This window comes from Haliotis asinina, chromosome 5 (genome assembly GCF_037392515.1).
Source record: "Haliotis asinina isolate JCU_RB_2024 chromosome 5, JCU_Hal_asi_v2, whole genome shotgun sequence".
Lineage (NCBI taxonomy): Eukaryota > Metazoa > Mollusca > Gastropoda > Lepetellida > Haliotidae > Haliotis > Haliotis asinina.
Window position 1 is genome coordinate 40,194,339 of NC_090284.1, and position 18,790 is coordinate 40,213,128.

Below are 18,790 nucleotides of genomic sequence, written 5' to 3' on the forward strand. Positions count from 1 at the left end.
TACAAAAACATGAGACTTTTAAGTTCTCATCACCATTATGTCTGTGTGACAAACAAAGATTAGAAGAGTCATCTTGGCTTCCAGAAAACAGATCAGAGCATAATTCTAACTATCATGTGTTTTTCTGTTCTTACGCATAAGATCCACCAATCTAGCAGCCATAAAACCATGCATAGATTTCATGAAAAAGCTCTTTCCAAAGAAAATTCTCCTTTCTATCAATGACGACTCAAAAAGTGGAAATCTCAGAACCAACTTCAACTATTTCTGACTTAAATGGCAAATAAAATGGACGACCTTCCTGGCTTCAAAGAGTGACAAAAACATAAAATACATCCATCTACTTCCTATTCTTTTGACAACGCCAGATTACGAGATAAACCAATTACAGAGAACAAGGCTATGTTTGCCAGCCCTCAGAACCAAGACACGACAAAGAGATGGTAAATTAGAAATTTTGCACATGGGCACCCTTTACACTTTACCCCATCAATAAAAGATGGTCTCTGAAGAAGCTACCTTGTGTTTAGCGTATTGCGAAGAGAGTGGTTTTAGTCATATCATGAAGAAAAGCATGGCTTAGGGATATTTCTGCAGACAACCATCTTTATGAATTCTTGTTGAAAGGGACAGCATTCTTTATTTCAGTGTTTGATGTAGGAGCAGCAATTATTATGTATTGTCACGTGAGGGCCACAGAGCTTGAAATGAATGATTATTATGAGTGATAGGTGAGTAATGTTTTATGACACCTTTAGCAATATTCAAGTAGTTTCATCCTGGGCACCAGAAACAGGTTTGACGCATCGTAACCGATGAGATGAATGAAACGTGTGCTTTCAGCATACCCACTAAACCTAAACAAAGGTATGAGTGAGTGAGTTTAGGTTTAAGCTGCTTATTAATATTCCAGCATCATCATGGCAGTGGACACCAGAAAGTGGCCCCAGTTGTACCCATGTGCTCTGAATCGAACCTTGTGTTTTGGGATTGACAAGCGATTGCTTAAACCACTAGACTACTCCACCGCACCAAGCCCAGGTATGAGATACACAGGCCACATCAGAAAGCAATTTTATCCCAAAAGATACTGGATGGAATAGTCAACATAACGCTTGTATACCCCGTGAAGATGTGAGCTAGAATTGTCTGATTATACCCAGACCCACTGAGTTAGGTCTGCAACTACCCATGTTTGTTGTAAAATGTACCCTGTAAAACAGGTGTCCTAATTAAAAGTGTATGTAGGTTTCTCCAAGGAAATAGGGAGATTGATTTCACTATGTATGTTTGGTATCATGAGTGAGTGAGTGAATCATTGAGCAGGGTTTTACTGGAGTTTCAGCAATATTCAGGACATAGTGAGACAGCGGTAACTAACAACATAGGCTTCACCAACTGATTTTGTAGAAGCAGTGTGAAACTGTGTACAGTGTAGTCTATTTTGTTTTCATTGGTTTGACCTTAACAAAAATGACCTACAGATTTCATTCAGGGTCAGTAGATTTCAGAAAATTAAAGTATAGCAAACACTGCACCATACACCTTGCTTGAGGTGAAAAACACCACAGGTAACTGACACACAATGAGTTAGCTTACATACTTGTCAAAGCAGCAGAATGTACTTCCTTCACTCACTCAAACTCATTCACTCACCCATCTACCCACCCATCTACTCTCTCTCACTCACCACCCACTCACTCACTCCCCCGTCCACTCACTCACTCACTTCCTCCCTTCCTCCCATCCACTCACTCCCACATCCACTCACTCACTCTCATTCACTCACTCACTCATCCACCCACCAACCCATCCATGCATGAATGCACCCACTCATTCATTCACTCACCCACATTATTATTTCCTCAGTGATCTCCTATATCACAGATACTGATCCTAATTCAAGCTCACATTTATGTAACTAAACCTTACAACAAATATTTTATGAATGGTTAAAACTAGCTACTTGGAAAAACAAGTTTTAAGCAAAGTGAAATAGACTGATTTAAACAAGATTCCCCCTCACCTTTCCACAACATTTGTAACTGATTCTGAAAAACAATCTGCTGATTTTCTAAATTCCTATTCTGAAGAAACTGAGTTACACACCACTTATGCATAAACATGAATCAGCCATTCATATCTCTGCTGATTTTATATTGGTGCAGCACTGATCACCCAGAGACTTATTCCATGCACGTTTTTGTACAAGAAAACTGTAAACCACCCATGTGATAAATCACATTAATAATCTATAAATACCAGCAACTTCATTTAAGACAGAGACACTCAATGCCCAGATTGGAGTCAGGCTTCAATCAGCTGGTTGCCAGCTCGCACATTTTATACCAGGGATTAGGAAAGTGTGTTCCATTTAAACAGCCATTCTGATGGTAATCTGGCCAAACTCCCAGCACCAAGTTAGTGGTGACAAATCCTCCCCGAAGCCTGGAATAAAGCCTGCATGACTTTGTTGAATATGATATTAGCCGAGTGACAGATCTCCCATTCAATTCAACAGCCCTTGCTACAGGTGGTGTCAGAGATCGGTGACACAGTGGTGGAGAGAACACCTTGCAGCCTCTGCCTTGATCGCCAGAGTCAATGTCCTTCACGTGTCACACAGAAGGGGCTGGGTGCTCCTGGCAACGACATACAGACCTATTGATCTGTCCATTCCATCACAGGCTTGAAACGCAACACGAGCTGTACCGATCACCAACCGCTGCTGAGGATTGCTGTTGTTGGAATTAATGGTCCTGGAGTAGTTGACAGAATCGAGAGAAAGGGCTGACAGGAGGGCGGACAGTGCTGGGGATAAGGGGTAGCACTTTAAATGGACAACATCTATTAAACGTACGCTTACTTGAGAATGAAGGTGAGTGCTTTTGCATGTTCAATCTTATTTCAAATCTCAGCCAAATTGCTTGAAAGAGACAGTATGAAGTCCTTCCTTCAATGCCTTCCAGTAAAGTTGAATGTTTTAAGTCAATCTAAAATGTACTTGACAACTAAAAAGATAGAAGCCTTACTGAATAATTGTATCAACAATGTCGACAGCAGAACTGATAATACTTAAGAATTATAGAACCAATCTAAGAAACCTATGCAATGTAAATTAAATTCCTCATACATTAAGTCAGCTGTTATACTGGCAGATCTAACCATGTTTCCATACATTGTATTCTCCTGGATACAAATCATATTCTCACGATTACAAATTTTCAAACACATCTAGTTGTGTCCTTAATAAATTATTTAAGATACATTTAACAGATATACCATGTTAGGATACAGTGATATTAGATCAAGAATCGTTTAACTGGATATCGTTTCTTCTTTATCTACATGCCAGTTCAATTCCCATATGAGTGAGTGAGTGAGTGAGTGAGTGAGTGAGTGAGTGAGTGAGTGAGTTTAGTATTACGCCGCACTCAGCAATATTCCAGCTATAAGGCGGCGGTCTGTAAATAATCAAGTCTGGACCAGACAATCCAGTGACCAACAACTTGAGCATCGATCTGCACAATTGGGAACCGACGACATGTGTCAACCAAGTCAGTGAGTCTGAATACCCGATCCCATTAGTCGCCTCTTACGATCAACATAGTCGCCTTTTATGGGTTGTGTTGCTGAAGGCCTGTTCTACCCTGGGACCTTCCCGGGTCAATTTCCATATGAGCACATGAAGCTAGTTTCTATCAGTATGGTCTGAATTGTGATAAAAATCTATTTACTCATAATCCACATGTCCCATGTGCAAATCACAGGAAGAACCTGACAGCTGTACAAAGCCAATTTGCAGACACAAACAATATAACATAAGGAAAAAGGTTTTCCCAGAGTAAATCAGCTTGTACACAATTACCATGTACATGAGCTTCTGCTACACGTAACCTATATATCTATGCAGTCATCCATTGAGAAATATCAGAAAGAAGTAATGACAAAACAACATAAAAGCTGTATATCTCACAGGGAAACTATTGTATATTTTTTTATCTCACATGGAACAGCTGTGATCATGCCGCCATTGCTTTCATGTCAGCATGCTCCATGGCAACAGTCGACTGTTTTTATGGCTATTTGTAGACTTATCTAGCCCATCTTGATCCTCTTCACAAAAAGAAACATACGCTATGCATTGTTCATGGAATCTTAACTATAATACTTGTTATCAAGCAGAAGTAAAAATTACTTTCTGAGTGAGAAGTAGGCAGTTAAAAGACCTTAGGAAACGTGCAAGTAAATGTTTCACGACTGAGGAAGTCCACTAGGAAAGTAAGTATTACCGAGGTAAGTAAATATCAACTTCAAGGGCAATGTGGTTTTGGGTAATAGTAGGAAAATGGCATACAGTTTATATTAGGGACAACAATGCAACAATGTTTTTGTGTTTAACCAGCAAATACAAAATACTGTAAATGTTTTTTCTCAAGTAAGTAAGTATCAGTAGCTTATATAAGCTTTTTGTCATGTAAAATTTGACTGAATATTCTCAAGGTCTGACTGTGCAAATTATACACCTAAAAGAAATCTTCTACCCAATACTCTGAGCAGAGAAACTTTTGAAAGTGAGTTAAAATGTTGTCTGCTATCATGTTCCTGTTGACTACCTGATTTGGTCACTGACTTTGGATCTAAAACAAGTCCTGCTATGCTACCTGTTCTTAAGACTAATGATTAATACCTGAAAAAATTTTGATAGTAAGACATAAACCCATTTAAACTGAAAAGGAGCCCCAGTGAGACCAGAGATTCAGTAAAACCTGAAACAGACTTGCTTCATTTAGGGCTTTAGGGAATGTAATGCCGTACTGGGATTTTCAGGGACTGTGAGACAGACTACATCTTCTGATTCAGGATAAGAACTGCTTCCCAGATACATTCCTTGTCAATATTCAACATTAGAATCAACTAAATCAGGCATGATGGCACGTTGTAACATGCAAACAAAAATACAATTAAAATTTAGTGTTATTTGAATTGTTTCGTATTCTCCATAAGGATTCTGAGGCTGAATTCATACCCAACGACCTATACTGGTAAAAAACGGCAACTGAATGAATTTGTTGGTCAGAGGTTTAATGATTGTATGTCACTATATCCCTAATGCTGGGACCCTGGGGTAGCCTAGTGGTTAAATCATTCACTTGTCACACAGAAGACATGGGTTCGATTTCCCACATGAGTACAATGTGTGAAGCCCATTTCCAGTGTCCCCTCCGAGATATTGCTAAAAGTACTGTAACAGAAACTGTCTCGTGCTACTGTATATTTCCGTCTTCATGATGTCAGTCATATGTCTGGTCCATCTGTGACTACATACTGAACAGCAAAAGAAAGGCAAGTCTGATTTTTGTCAGTTTTTTTAATCAGAAGTCATAAACATGAATGTTTACATTTATGAGATTTAATTTTTTACACTTGCGTTTCACTTGCTATTAAACATATATACACACCTCCATCATTAGCTAAAATACTATTTATTGGTGGGGATACATTCATATGAGGTAGCGGCAAAGCAAAATGTGACTGAGCTCCTGGGTAATTGCTTGTTTACCAGCTGTATACAACAGACACCAAAGGGAGCTGGGAACAGCATATTGACCACAGGCTAAACTGTGTGTTCACATTATGTTGGCCACTGAAGCGTGACAACTGTTAGCATGACATATGATCATATGGTCATACTGTCATTAACCACCATAACTTCACCAACTTCCACGAATCGATTGCAAATAAAAAAGAAGGTTTTACAGCAATGACACATTTAGAAGAAAAAATGCATAGCCTATTTGAAGCATAATTCATCCACCAGTCCAACTTTTATATGTTACCATGTTGTTTTGCCCGAGATGTTGCTACTGACCGAATTGACGAGCTTCGTTGGAACCCTATGGAATGAAGTGCAGTACATTATTCAGGCATTTTAAGAATTTAAAAACCATTAATCACATGATCACTGATGTCTTTCTAAGTCTACAAGACATAATTCCCACAAGTCAGTGATTTCATAACAAATCACTTTTCAACTCCAAACTGTTTGGACACTAGAAAAACACAGATAACACACTTATTTCCACTTGAGACTAACATCATCATATTGATAACGGAAGTTCGTAATACAATTACAATACATAATGATGCTTGAGAATATATTTAATGTGATTCCCTAACAGTATTAAGCTGAATAGACGCACCATTGCACCATCATTTACAAGTAGCTGAATTAGGTATAAAGTTCACCTTAGCAATCTGACAAGAAATCAATTTTGGATGACGGTGCATACATAAAGGCTTGCTGGTGACACACTGCTGGGTGCTGTTTGATGTGACTGTAAGCCACAGAACAACGCTCTTTGCTGATGCTGTTAGAATATTTGAATATAAATGGAGTAGTTTGCACCTACAATGCTCAGTCTATAACACAAGAATGCTGGTTATGTACATGACAGAACAGCATCTGATATTCAATCTGTTACAATGCATGTATGAAGTATAATCAGTCATTGTTCACTTGCCATACTTACATCTTTTGCTCTTTGTTGTATGGTTTTCACAAAATATGCAGATATGTTTTAGGGGTGATAGGGCCAACCAGTTCATTTTACAGAATATCATTTTCTGCTAGCATGAAAGATACGAAAAATGTCTTCTGAATTCGTATAATTCAGATTCCTTCAGAAGACAGTGACATAAAAAAAAAAAACCCAAAGAAATAAGCTTTTTCAAACTTTGGTCAAGCTTGTTTATTAAATATAAAAAAGAGCTAACATATATACCTCATAGTGTACGTTATGATGCATTTAGTTATATTCCAATCATAGGGAGGCTAAATGTCTAAGATCAAGTCTGGAAAAGACCAACAAGTGGTTGATATTATAAGCACCAGTCCATGACATCACAATACTATGACACAAACAGTGAACCTAGTCACAGAGATTGACCAGCAGATTCCATAACTCACCTCATATGAGAAGTATAGAATATGACCCAAATGTTAGTGGGAAAGGTGTTCTTCCTGTTGGACTAAGCGATGCTCGCTGTTGATCTCTGGATTGTCAGGTCCATGCTCGATTATTTACAGACCACCACCACATAGCTGGGATATTGCTGACCAACCAACCAACCAACGTGACCCCAAAACAGTCTGTACACAATGGCAGTTATCCTTCACTGGGTTATAAACAACATGATGGAAGACATTAAAACTAAAAATGACAAACTAACCAGTAAGCAAATCAATTTAGTCAGATCAAATTCCACAAACATAACTGCTGAACATATCTCCAAGCAGTCAAAATGATAGTTTCATAAGAAATTACTGTCACCTGCAAATGACATTTGTGGACAAACTAGATCCCATCACAGCTGCCAAAGGAGCTCCCTCCAACAAAACCAGGCCATCAATATCAACATGAAATGCAATGCAGCCGACTATAAAGGTAAAGATGTCAGACAATCGTACAGGATCTCCCGGCCTTATTGCCCAGACAATGTCATACTGAAACAAAACACAGAGCTATAACCAGACACTGAGGGTCGGTAGAAATAATCAGTTTATGAATGACATCAAAAACACTGATGACATCACCACTGCTCTGTGGCATGGTGTGGGCCATGATGGTGGACAATATCCATCAAATTGACTACATAATCCCAGTTTAAGTTCAGTCTAGACTACTAATGAAAATAAGAGTGATACTCATTGTCAAGTGTGCCACATAAAACTCCAGGAATAGCTGAGGTAGTTGTGGCTCTGTCAAGGGTTTATTTCAGCTCACCTTCCGTGCTTGATGTTTTCGGGTTGGTCAAGTTTTGATGAGGAATCTAGTATTTTTCAGTCTGCTGGCTTTGTGAGTGCTGTTTGTCATCAGTTTAACATTAAAACCATAACTGTCATATAACATTTCCAATCCAGACAATTATTTTGCTCTGATGTTACATGGAGTTTATTTTGATATTAACAAGACTGTGGAAAGATGTTGCATGCCCTTTCTCTTTTCTGTGAAGAGAATATCACATGATTTTTGTGGCAGAATATAATCCTTTCTGACCAGAAAACAGTATCACTATCTATGCAGAGCTGCATCCCTTGGGATTGCCAGGAACCTATATTTGTTAGGTTCAAATCCCTGTTTGACTCAATCATGTATCTAGGTCTGTCAGCAGCCATGCTCCTCAGGTTCACCTGTGGGAAACATTTGTAACCTGCAACCTGAGAGAGGATCACTGCTCATGCTATCGACCATTGGTGTGTTTGTGTGTTTATGAAATACAGGTTGCATCAATATAGAGGAATATGAAAGTGTATTACTGATACAGTCTAAAGTATTATAAACATCTACTTGATACTAACATCAACACAAATATGTATAATCCCCAATGTGTATGATCTTATGTCATTGTTTCTTATAACAAATGCACCTACTTTGTGTAAACACTACTATTAACAGTATGAACTCTGGCACCATGATTTACCAATATGTATAACCTTAAATTGTCTAAATGCAGAATGAATAGTGCCATGACTTATCATCATGTATAGCCATGCTTGGGCTCTACAATATTCCTACTTTTCGTGAACACTAATACCCACAGTATCAACTGTGGCGATACTATTTACCACTATTATATCATCTATGTAAAATCATTGTAGAATGAATGTACCAACTCTTGTGAATAAAAACAACTGAAAAAAAAACATCAATACAAATAATACTTACAGGGTTTGAAGTTTTGTCACTTCAGATCAATAAACCAGGACACAGGTCCACTAATCTTTAAAAGTCCACTTCAGTAAATATTGATTTCACTTGACCAAGATGAACAATTTGGTTTCTTATGAAAATAATCTTTGTACACAATAGCTAGCAAAACATTTCAGTAGTTTCAGCACTACTGTACCACAGTAATGTTTTAATATTGTGAATACTTACTTGTCAGATCAGAGACTTCCACTCAACTCTGGCATCAGACAATGGTATTTTGCAACACCTGTTACTTTTATCTCCATTGGCGATACTTTCATCTACGCAAATATCACATAACGCTTTTTTCTATATAGTAGATATATATATCTATGTCTGCATAGAAGATACCTTCATCTACATGCAAGATACAATGTATCTCCTTCTGCGTAGATAATACATTCATCTCTAGTGATGATACTTTCTTAGATGACAAATTAAAAGTATTTCAGACTTGCAAAAGCAGTAGGGATGTACAATAATACTCAAGTATTGACAAAAGCATTCATCGTATTCCAAGACACACCAAAATGTTAACATATAGAATTATCCAAACAGTATGTCTGCATCTAATCCTTTGGCGCCTGGTGTGAGAGATTCCTTAATTTTGTATCTCTTAACATGACAAGTTATCAATACACTTTCTATCCCTGCCAAAAGTTGAGTAGCATAATTGGGAAACAGATGACAGCTACATTGTTATTAAAATGGAAAATGCTACAGAAATTTGCATATTCAGTCCCATCACACATATAAAATATGTCTGAAATCGATATTTAAAGTCATATAATGGAAAACTCTTGTTTAAAAAATTAAATTGTTGCAAGTTAAAATAACCTCCATCATGTTTTAATTACAAGGATGAAAAATATTCTCACTAACACCCAGCAATCACGTCTTCCTCGCAACTAAATTCAATTAAACGTGAAAAGTTACGGCATCGAGATGATGAAATTTTAAACAGAGAGAGTACAAAGTTATTAGCTTGAACTAAATCACATTTACAGCGAGTGCAAAATTAATGCAGAAAAAGTATTAAGATCAAAGGTGACTCTTGACTGTTTTTTAATCATAAATCAAAGTCTTCTGCAATAAAAGAAGATAAATCAATGTGTAATAACAGGATGGGAGATCGATCAATGCTGTACATCATAAAACAGTCAACACACACATCTACTGATTTACATAATCGATCAATGCTGTACATCATAAAACAGTCAACACACACATCTACTGATTTACATAATCGAGAAACTAACATTTACCAAGACTCGCAAGGTAAAACCAATCAAGTGAAAGTATTCGCTGAGCCTGTGGAATGATTAGACCTTTTGTGACAGAACTGATGCTGACTCAGGAAATGACAATGAGAGCCATAAATTTGACTATTATGCTGCGATCAATGTTTAAGTTGTCGACACTTGGTTCTGAATAATATCCAAGGTTTATTTCAAACAAGGTTATTTGTTTGGATCACCAGCCACGAACTATCAAATCTGTTTGAAGGGAGATCTAAGCTGTAGCTTCAAAGGGTATCAGTTGATTGAGAATGATTTCGTCTGACTAGTGCTAGTAGTTCAGACACACAGAGCGAATCATTTATGTAATCAAAGATTCCCTTGGATAATTCGATGTATTTCTGGATCTTGGGCACTAGGGTGAGTGGTAGGGTGCCATCCTTATGACATTAACCCAAATCACATGTACCACTGCTGTCTTGAATATTACAAAGTGAGGACAACATGTTGGGTACACCATTGTGGCCATCCAATCCTTATTTGATAAACTGTTACACCAAGCATGGGCTACTAGGCACATTGTTCAGGCTGTCCAGCACATCAAAACGAGGTCCTTCAAGCGATTCAAGTGACTCCAGGTGTGACTCCTAAATAACGGTACCCGTTAACTCAATGCATGGTCTCTCAAATAGCAAGTAAACCATAATATAAGCTCTCAAGTAAGTCAAAACATGGTCATTAATGTACCTCAAAGCATGTCCCCTGAAGTGTTCAAAGCAGTATTCAAAGTAACTAATACCATGTCCCCTGAAGTGTTCAAAGCAGTATTCTAAGTAACTAATACCATGTCCCCTGAAGTGTTCAAAGCAGTATTCAAAGTAACTAATACCATGTCCCCTGAAGTGTTCAAAGCAGTATTCTAAGTAACTAATACCATGTCTCCTGAAGTGTTCAAAGCAGTATTCTAAGTAACTAATACCATGTCCCCTGAAGTGTTCAAAGCAGTATTCAAAGTAACTAATACCATGTCCAATGAAGTGTTCAAAGCAGTATTCTAAGTAACTAATACCATGTCCCCTGAAGTGTTCAAAGCAGTATTCTAAGTAACTTATACCATGTCCCCTGAAGTGTTCAAAGCAGTATTCTAAGTAACTAATACCATGTCCCCTGAAGTGTTCAAAGCAGTATTCTAAGTAACTTATACCATGTCCCCTGAAGTGTTCAAAGCAGTATTCTAAGTAACTAATACCATGTCCCCTGAAGTGTTCAAAGCAGTATTCTAAGTAACTAATACCATGTCTCCTGAAGTGTTCAAAGCAGTATTCAAAGTAACTAATACCATGTCCCCTGAAGTGTTCAAAGCAGTATTCAAAGTAACTAATACCATGTCCCCTGAAGTGTTCAAAGCAGTATTCAAAGTAACTAATACCATGTCCCCTGAAGTGTTCAAAGCAGTATTCAAAGTAACTAATACCATGTCCCCTGAAGTGTTCAAAGCAGTATTCTAAGTAACTAATACCATGTCCCCTGAAGTGTTCAAAGCAGTATTCAAAGTAACTAATACCATGTCCCCTGAAGTGTTCAAAGCAGTATTCAAAGTAACTAATAGCATGTCCCCTGAAGTGTTCAAAGCAGTATTCTAAGTAACTAATACCATGTCCCCTGAAGTGTTCAAAGCAGTATTCTAAGTAACTAATACCATGTCCCCTGAAGTGTTCAAAGCAGTATTCTAAGTAACTAATACCATGTCTCCTGAAGTGTTCAAAGCAGTATTCTAAGTAACTAATACCATGTCCCCTGAAGTGTTCAAAGCAGTATTCAAAGTAACTAATACCATGTCCCCTGAAGTGTTCAAAGCAGTATTCTAAGTAACTAATACCATGTCCCCTGAAGTGTTCAAAGCAGTATTCTAAGTAACTAATACCATGTCCCCTGAAGTGTTCAAAGCAGTATTCTAAGTAACTAATACCATGTCCCCTGAAGTGTTCAAAGCAGTATTCTAAGTAACTAATACCATGTCTCCTGAAGTGTTCAAAGCAGTATTCTAAGTAACTAATACCATGTCCCCTGAAGTGTTCAAAGCAGTATTCAAAGTAACTAATACCATGTCCCCTGAAGTGTTCAAAGCAGTATTCTAAGTAACTAATACCATGTCCCCTGAAGTGTTCAAAGCAGTATTCTAAGTAACTAATACCATGTCCCCTGAAGTGTTCAAAGCAGTATTCTAAGTAACTAATACCATGTCCCCTGAAGTGTTCAAAGCAGTATTCAAAGTAACTAATACCATGTCCCCTGAAGTGTTCAAAGCAGTATTCAAAGTAACTAATACCATGTCCCCTGAAGTGTTCAAAGCAGTATTCTAAGTAACTAATACCATGTCCCCTGAAGTGTTCAAAGCAGTATTCTAAGTAACTAATACCATGTCCCCTGAAGTGTTCAAAGCAGTATTCTAAGTAACTAATACCATGTCCCCTGAAGTGTTCAAAGCAGTATTCTAAGTAACTAATACCATGTCTCCTGAAGTGTTCAAAGCAGTATTCAAAGTAACTAATACCATGTCCCCTGAAGTGTTCAAAGCAGTATTCTAAGTAACTAATACCATGTCCCCTGAAGTGTTCAAAGCAGTATTCAAAGTAACTAATACCATGTCTCCTGAAGTGTTCAAAGCAGTATTCTAAGTAACTAATACCATGTCCCCTGAAGTGTTCAAAGCAGTATTCTAAGTAACTAATACCATGTCCCCTGAAGTGTTCAAAGCAGTATTCAAAGTAACTAATACCATGTCTCCTGAAGTGTTCAAAGCAGTATTCAAAGTAACTAATACCATGTCCCCTGAAGTGTTCAAAGCAGTATTCTAAGTAACTAATACCATGTCCCCTGAAGTGTTCAAAGCAGTATTCTAAGTAACTAATACCATGTCCCCTGAAGTGTTCAAAGCAGTATTCAAAGTAACTAATACCATGTCCCCTGAAGTGTTCAAAGCAGTATTCTAAGTAACTAATACCATGTCCCCTGAAGTGTTCAAAGCAGTATTCTAAGTAACTAATACCATGTCCCCTGAAGTGTTCAAAGCAGTATTCTAAGTAACTAATACCATGTCCCCTGAAGTGTTCAAAGCAGTATTCTAAGTAACTAATACCATGTCTCCTGAAGTGTTCAAAGCAGTATTCTAAGTAACTAATACCATGTCCCCTGAAGTGTTCAAAGCAGTATTCTAAGTAACTAATACCATGTCCCCTGAAGTGTTCAAAGCAGTATTCAAAGTAACTAATACCATGTCTCCTGAAGTGTTCAAAGCAGTATTCAAAGTAACTAATACCATGTCCCCTGAAGTGTTCAAAGCAGTATTCAAAGTAACTAATACCATGTCCCCTGAAGTGTTCAAAGCAGTATTCTAAGTAACTAATACCATGTCCCCTGAAGTGTTCAAAGCAGTATTCTAAGTAACTAATACCATGTCCCCTGAAGTGTTCAAAGCAGTATTCTAAGTAACTAAAACCATGTCTCCTGAAGTGTTCAAAGCAGTATTCTAAGTAACTAATACCATGTCCCCTGAAGTGTTCAAAGCAGTATTCTAAGTAACTAATACCATGTCCCCTGAAGTGTTCAAAGCAGTATTCAAAGTAACTAATACCATGTCTCCTGAAGTGTTCAAAGCAGTAATCAAAGTAACTAATACCATGTCCCCTGAAGTGTTCAAAGCAGTATTCCAAGTAACTAATACCATGTCCCCTGAAGTGTTCAAAGCAGTATTCAAAGTAACTAATACCATGTCTCCTGAAGTGTTCAAAGCAGTATTCAAAGTAACTAATACCATGTCCCCTGAAGTATTCAAAGCAGTATTCTAAGTAACTAATACCATGTCCCCTGAAGTGTTTAAAGCAGTATTCTAAGTAACTAATACCATGTCCCCTGAAGTGTTCAAAGCAGTATTCTAAGTAACTAATACCATGTCTCCTGAAGTGTTCAAAGCAGTATTCTAAGTAACTAATACCATGTCCCCTGAAGTGTTCAAAGCAGTATTCTAAGTAACTAATACCATGTCCCCTGAAGTGTTCAAAGCAGTATTCAAAGTAACTAATACCATGTCTCCTGAAGTGTTCAAAGCAGTATTCAAAGTAACTAATACCATGTCCCCTGAAGTGTTCAAAGCAGTATTCAAAGTAACTAATACCATGTCCCCTGAAGTGTTCAAAGCAGTATTCTAAGTAACTAATACCATGTCCCCTGAAATGTTCAAAGCAGTATTCAAAGTAACTAATACCATGTCCCCTGAAGTGTTCAAAGCAGTATTCTAAGTAACTAATACCATGTCCCCTGAAGTGTTCAAAGCAGTATTCTAAGTAACTAATACCATGTCTCCTGAAGTGTTCAAAGCAGTATTCTAAGTAACTAGTACCATGTCCCCTGAAGTGTTCAAAGCAGTATTCTAAGTAACTAATACCATGTCCCCTGAAGTGTTCAAAGCAGTATTCTAAGTAACTAATACCATGTCTCCTGAAGTGTTCAAAGCAGTATTCAAAGTAACTAATACCATGTCCCCTGAAGTGTTCAAAGCAGTATTCTAAGTAACTAATACCATGTCCCCTGAAGTGTTCAAAGCAGTATTCTAAGTAACTAATACCATGTCCCCTGAAGTGTTCAAAGCAGTATTCTAAGTAACTAATACCATGTCCCCTGAAGTGTTCAAAGCAGTATTCTAAGTAACTAATACCATGTCTCCTGAAGTGTTCAAAGCAGTATTCAAAGTAACTAATACCATGTCCCCTGAAGTGTTCAAAGCAGTATTCTAAGTAACTAATACCATGTCCCCTGAAGTGTTCAAAGCAGTATTCAAAGTAACTAATACCATGTCCCCTGAAGTGTTCAAAGCAGTATTCAAAGTAACTAATACCATGTCCCCTGAAGTGTTCAAAGCAGTATTCTAAGTAACTAATACCATGTCCCCTGAAGTGTTCAAAGCAGTATTCTAAGTAACTAATACCATGTCCCCTGAAGTGTTCAAAGCAGTATTCAAAGTAACTAATACCATGTCCCCTGAAGTGTTCAAAGCAGTATTCAAAGTAACTAATACCATGTCCCCTGAAGTGTTCAAAGCAGTATTCAAAGTAACTAATACCATGTCCCCTGAAGTGTTCAAAGCAGTATTCAAAGTAACTAATACCATGTCCCCTGAAGTGTTCAAAGCAGTATTCTAAGTAACTAATACAAGCAGTATTCTAAGTAACTAATACCATGTCCCCCTGAAGTGTTCAAAAGCAGTATTCAAAGTAACTAATACCATGTCTCCTGAAGTGTTCAAAGCAGTATTCAAAGTAACTAATACCATGTCCCCCTGAAGTGTTCAAAAGCAGTATTCAAAGTAACTAATACCATGTCCCCTGAAGTGTTCAAAGCAGTATTCTAAAGTAACTAATACCATGTCCCCTGAAGTGTTCAAAGCAGTATTCAAAGTAACTAATACCATGTCCCCCTGAAGTGTTCAAAGCAGTATTCTAAGTAACTAATACCATGTCTCCCTGAAGTGTTCAAAGCAGTATTCAAAGTAACTAATACCATGTCCCCTGAAGTGTTCAAAGCAGTATTCAAAGTAACTAATACCATGTCCCCTGAAGTGTTCAAAGCAGTATTCTAAGTAACTAATACCATGTCCCCTGAAGTGTTCAAAGCAGTATTCAAAGTAACTAATACCATGTCCCCTGAAGTGTTCAAAGCAGTATTCTAAGTAACTAATACCATGTCCTCCTGAAGTGTTCAAAGCAGTATTCTAAGTAACTAATACCATGTCCCCTGAAGTGTTCAAAGCAGTATTCTAAGTAACTAATACCATGTCCCCTGAAGTGTTCAAAGCAGTATTCAAAGTAACTAATACCATGTCCCCTGAAGTGTTCAAAGCAGTATTCTAAGTAACTAATACCATGTCCCCTGAAGTGTTCAAAGCAGTATTCTAAGTAACTAATACCATGTCCCCTGAAGTGTTCAAAGCAGTATTCTAAGTAACTAATACCATGTCCCCTGAAGTGTTCAAAGCAGTATTCTAAGTAACTAATACCATGTCCCCTGAAGTGTTCAAAGCAGTATTCTAAGTAACTAATACCATGTCCCCTGAAGTGTTCAAAGCAGTATTCAAAGTAACTAATACCATGTCTCCTGAAGTGTTCAAAGCAGTATCTAAAGTAACTAATACCATGTCCCCTGAAGTGTTCAAAGCAGTATTCCTAAGTAACTAATACCATGTCCCCTGAAGTGTTCAAAGCAGTATTCAAAGTAACTAATACCATGTCCCCTGAAGTGTTCAAAGCAGTATTCAAAGTAACTAATACCATGTCCCCTGAAGTGTTCAAAGCAGTATTCTAAGTAACTAATACCATGTCCCCTGAAGTGTTCAAAGCAGTATTCTAAGTAACTAATACCATGTCCCCTGAAGTGTTCAAAGCAGTATTCTAAGTAACTAATACCATGTCCCTGAAGTGTTCAAAGCAGTATTCTAAGTAACTAATACCATGTCTCCCTGAAGTGTTCAAAGCAGTATTCTAAGTAACTAATACCATGTCCCCCTGAAGTGTTCAAAGCAGTATTCTAAGTAACTAATACCATGTCTCCTGAAGTGTTCAAAGCAGTATTCAAAGTAACTAATACCATGTCCCCTGAAGTGTTCAAAGCAGTATTCAAAGTAACTAATACCATGTCCCCTGAAGTGTTCAAAGCAGTATTCTAAGTAACTAATACCATGTCCCCTGAAGTGTTCAAAGCAGTATTCAAAGTAACTAATACCATGTCCCCTGAAGTGTTCAAAGCAGTATTCTAAGTAACTAATACCATGTCCCCTGAAGTGTTCAAAGCAGTATTCTAAGTAAACTAATACCATGTCCCCTGAAGTGTTCAAAGCAGTATTCAAAGTAACTAATACCATGTCCCCTGAAGTGTTCAAAGCAGTATTCTAAGTAACTAATACCATGTCCCCTGAAGTGTTCAAAGCAGTATTCTAAGTAACTAATACCATGTCTCCTGAAGTGTTCAAAGCAGTATTCAAAGTAACTAATTACCATGTCCCCTGAAGTGTTCAAAGCAGTATTCTAAGTAACTAATACCATGTCCCCCTGAAGTGTTCAAAGCAGTATTCTAAGTAACTAATACCATGTCCCCTGAAGTGTTCAAAGCAGTATTCTAAGTAACTAATACCATGTCCCCTGAAGTGTTCAAAGCAGTATTCTAAGTAACTAATACCATGTCCCCTGAAGTGTTCAAAGCAGTATTCAAAGTAACTAATACCATGTCCCCCTGAAGTGTTCAAAGCAGTATTCTAAGTAACTAATACCATGTCCCCTGAAGTGTTCAAAAGCAGTATTCAAAGTAACTAATACCATGTCCCCTGAAGTGTTCAAAGCAGTATTCAAAGTAACTAATACCATGTCCCCTGAAGTGTTTCAAAGCAGTATTCTAAGTAACTAATACCATGTCCCCTGAAGTGTTCAAAGCAGTATTCTAAGTAACTAATACCATGTCCCCTGAAGTGTTCAAAGCAGTATTCAAAGTAACTAATACCATGTCCCCTGAAGTGTTCAAAGCAGTATTCTAAGTAACTAATACCATGTCCCCTGAAGTGTTCAAAGCAGTATTCTAAGTAACTAATACCATGTCCCCTGAAGTGTTCAAAGCAGTATTCAAAGTAACTAATACCATGTCCCCTGAAGTGTTCAAAGCAGTATTCTAAGTAACTAATACCAATGTCCCCTGAAGTGTTCAAAGCAGTATTCTAAGTAACTAATACCATGTCCCCTGAAGTGTTCAAAGCAGTATTCAAAGTAACTAATACCATGTCCCCTGAAGTGTTCAAAGCAGTATTCTAAAGTAACTAATACCATGTCCCCTGAAGTGTTCAAAGCAGTATTCAAAGTAACTAATACCATGTCCCCTGAAGTGTTCAAAGCAGTATTCTAAGTAACTAATACCATGTCCCCTGAAGTGTTCAAAGCAGTATTCAAAGTAACTAATACCATGTCCCCTGAAGTGTTCAAAGCAGTATTCTAAGTAACTAATACCATGTCCCCTGAAGTGTTCAAAGCAGTATTCTAAGTAACTAATACCATGTCCCCTGAAGTGTTCAAAGCAGTATTCTAAGTAACTAATACCAATGTCCCCTGAAGTGTTCAAAGCAGTATTCTAAGTAACTAATACCATGTCCCCTGAAGTGTTCAAAGCAGTATTCAAAAGTAACTAATACCATGTCCCCTGAAGTGTTCAAAGCAGTATTTCAAAGTAACTAATACCATGTCCCCTGAAGTGTTCAAAGCAGTATTCAAAGTAACTAATACCATGTCCCCTGAAGTGTTCAAAGCAGTATTCTAAGTAACTAATACCATGTCCCCTGAAGTGTTCAAAGCAGTATTCTAAGTAACTAATACCATGTCCCCTGAAGTGTTCAAAGCAGTATTCTAAGTAACTAATACCATGTCCCTGAAGTGTTCAAAGCAGTATTCAAAGTAACTAATACCATGTCCCCCTGAAGTGTTCAAAGCAGTATTCAAAGTAACTAATACCATGTCCCCTGAAGTGTTCAAAGCAGTATTCTAAGTAACTAATACCATGTCCCCTGAAGTGTTCAAAGCAGTATTCAAAGTAACTAATACCATGTCCCCTGAAGTGTTCAAAGCAGTATTCTAAGTAACTAATACCATGTCTCCTGAAGTGTTCAAAGCAGTATTCTAAGTAACTAATACCATGTCCCCTGAAGTGTTCAAAGCAGTATTCAAAGTAACTAATACCATGTCCCCTGAAGTGTTCAAAGCAGTATTCAAA

General features: G+C 37.6%; 2 protein-coding genes across 3 annotated transcripts in view; one reads left to right on the forward strand and one right to left on the reverse strand.

The window, feature by feature from the left end:
• Positions 1-18,790, reverse strand: part of LOC137284436 (GPI inositol-deacylase-like) — a 388,474-nt gene that overhangs the window by 277,677 nt on the left and 92,007 nt on the right. The window lies entirely within an intron of this gene.
• The window catches only part of LOC137284437 (uncharacterized), a 42,497-nt gene continuing 26,194 nt past the window's right edge, over positions 2,488-18,790 (forward strand). The window contains exon 1 of the mRNA XM_067816234.1: positions 2,488-2,878. The gene's annotated coding sequence lies outside the window, so the exon portion shown is untranslated. The remainder of the gene's footprint in view (positions 2,879-18,790) is intronic.